Source organism: Condylura cristata, unplaced genomic scaffold (assembly GCF_000260355.1).
Source record: "Condylura cristata isolate star-nosed mole 26May11 unplaced genomic scaffold, ConCri1.0 scaffold00014, whole genome shotgun sequence".
Classification (NCBI taxonomy): Eukaryota; Metazoa; Chordata; class Mammalia; order Eulipotyphla; family Talpidae; genus Condylura; species Condylura cristata.
Window position 1 is genome coordinate 11,593,495 of NW_004567115.1, and position 2,908 is coordinate 11,596,402.

Here is a 2,908-nt window from a genome sequence, read left to right on the forward strand (position 1 = left end):
GATTCAGCAGAGACAGAGCAGCGAGCAGAATAGGCTGACTGATGAAGTTCACTACTGAGGGGAGCAGTGGGCAGGTTAGGAGAGGTTTGCCGCACCTTGTGGTCACCTCCAGGGAGGGGACTGAACTCATGCTGAGGTGGCTTTAGCTTCTTAGTGCTGTGCTTTAACCAGCTACGCCAGGGCCCTAAGTGTGAAGACTTTTAATTAAGCTGGCTACTATGACTGTCCCTCTGCAAAAAGGAGTGTTTGAATGTCATACACAGAGGGTTGGCTTTCTCTCTGGCCTTTCCTTCTACTCATGTAGCACAAGGGATGAGTTGCATCAAGGCCTGCCCAGACATCTTGGTACCCCAACTCCTGTGTGAGCAAGTATTGAGAGGGCTGTTAATTAGAAAGGGGAAAAAAGGCAAAGAAGAAATTGTTCATTGTTTATCTACATTCAAATTACTGCTAATCCTTTATTTTTATTTGCTGAATCTGGCATCTCTAGGTGAGAAGACTGCAACACATTGGTGACTGGAGGCCTTGAAGGACTGCCTCAAAGGTAGCAGGGGATACCAGAGCCTGGAAATAGCATGGGTAGAGACATGCCCAGGAAGAGAATGCTTGTTGGCCAATGGCACTCCATTCTTTGCTCCCATTGCCAGGATGCAGCATAAACTGCACCTCACAGTTCTCCTAAACTTACAGAGTTGACTGAAGGAAGAGAACAGAGAGAGGAATCTTGAACTGGTTAAGTATTAGCCCAAAAGATCTGAGGAAAAAAGCCAGAATATGACTGAGTTACTTTGCACAGGCAAGATTAAGCAGAAATGAAAACTTAAGAACTATGTTCAGTTATGGATCATTTTTCACACGTGTCCATGAGTGAAAATTTGTACCTGCTTCAAGTAAGAGGACTGATGACATTGTCTTTCCAAGGTCCCTTCTGTATCAGTGATTCTGTAGCTGTAGCAATGAGGCTCATTGCCCTTGAGGATAAATGATACAAGCATTAGATGAGGGTTGGGGCATTTCAAAACACCCATTGATTGCCTGGTTACAAGACACCCAGCAAAAGGGTGTAGGAGGAAAGCAGGTCGAGGAAATCCCGGGCATTGTGTGTGTGTGTGTTCAGTTTATTGCTTCTTAAATATTGAGGGTTGAGAACTTGCTAGAGTTAATTATTATTAGCAGTGAGGCAGCTGACTTACCCTGATAAAACTGATTTGAGAACTGCTTTCTTAAGAGAATTAGGAAGGTGATACCTAGGGAACCAAATAGTAAACAAGCACATTTTTACAGGAAGTGTCACCAAGGACTATCAGTTCAGGAAATCTAAAAGCCTAGCTATTAACTGCAGACTGTGCTCCATTTAGCTTTCTGTCTAAGTGAGCAGTCCACACTTCATATACAGTAGGTTCTCCATAGAAAGTGCAATAGGCCTGACTGGGGCCTCCCCCAAACCTGTAAAGGAGAAAGGGTGCTTAGAACAGTAGGGAAGACACATGTCAGGTAGGAAGCCAGAAAAGGAGCCTTTCTAAGAGAGGAGGGAGGTTAAGCTAATTGTAAGAGGCTCGGGAGGAAAACAGTGATCCAGTGGAAGAGCTGGGGGAGGAGAAACATCTCTCGCTAGGGCTATGGGAGCAGCTTTGGGCTCCAGTGTTTCAGCAACCCATATTCATCAACCAGAGAGCACTGCCCGGGCGGTGCTGCCAGAAGCAGCAGCTAGTAAGGCTGTTCCCACCCTGTGTGAGTCATGGGGGTTGGTGACCAACTCCCTTCTAGAGAACCCCATGGCCTGACACAGGGAGCAGGGGTGAGTTGTGCTGGGGCAGGCAGGCAGGATGTGGCCAACACCCACCTGTACAGTTCAGTCCTAGTAATCAACTCACACCTTTATGTTTATATTTGAATCTTTTGAGTACTGGAGGTAGAAGCAATCTGTCCTACAGACAGGGCATAGAAAGCTAGATAAGGGTGGGCAGAGTCCATAGACATGCCATCCTTCATTGCAAAGACTGCCACTTGTGAAGGGCATTAGGAGTGAAAAATGAAGTCCTGGCTACCACTGTGTATTAACTAGCAGGTTCTCTACATTGTGATTTTGAAACCAAAATTTTAGGCAGAGATTACCGGGAAGACCTGTTTGACAGGAAACACCTACTCACTTGAATGATTCCACCCAAAATTGGAGGGAGTAGGGAGAACTTAGCCTAATAAGACCCACAAAAGTAGGTATTAGAGAAATTTTCAGATGGACATGTCTAATAAATGAATAACAAGCAGTGTCCAAAGACTTCGAGATCTGTTTGGTATGATGTAGAATGTGCGACACAAATGGTGAGTTTGAGATTTTTACACTGTGAAGTGAACATACTCCCCCAAAGAGAGGATCCACTGGGGACCAAGTTTGGCCCAGGGCTTACACCCAGGGGAAAAGTGTCAGGAAGACTAAAGCACAGAAAAAGTCAGAGTGTGTGTGTGTGTGTTGGGGGGGGGGAGGGTTTGGGGGGTGAAAGCTACAGACAAAAAATTTTTAAAAAGCTATTTTGGAGCAAGGACAACATGGAAGGTATGGGCCTGCTGTTTGGGAAATTAGTGCAGTGTTTGCAAATGAGGGAGACCAAGGGCACCTTCCTGGCAGAGCTTTTCATCTTTTCCAACAAGAGAATGCTTTTCACTTCCACAGAGCCCTACAATACACAGAGGGGAAGGTAAGATAGGAAAGTAATCCAGGCTCCAAACACTGACCTGTTGGGGATATGCTTATTGAAAAATTGTTGTTAATTAACTCAGTGCAAAAAAAAAAAAAAAAAAAAAAAAAAAAAAAAGGTGAGGCAGTAAAAGAGACCTTTACATGAAGGGATTTGAGTACTTATTTTAGAAGATCTCCTTTGCACGGACTGTCTCCTCCCAGCACTCCGGA

General features: G+C 44.9%; 1 long non-coding RNA gene across 1 annotated transcript in view; it reads left to right on the plus strand.

Moving 5' to 3' along the window:
* The first annotated feature begins 489 nt into the window (after positions 1-489).
* LOC105853627 overlaps positions 490-2,908 on the plus strand; it is a 16,455-nt gene continuing 14,036 nt past the window's right edge. Inside the window, exon 1 of the long non-coding RNA XR_001145450.1 lies at positions 490-544. This is a non-coding gene — a long non-coding RNA (uncharacterized LOC105853627). The remainder of the gene's footprint in view (positions 545-2,908) is intronic.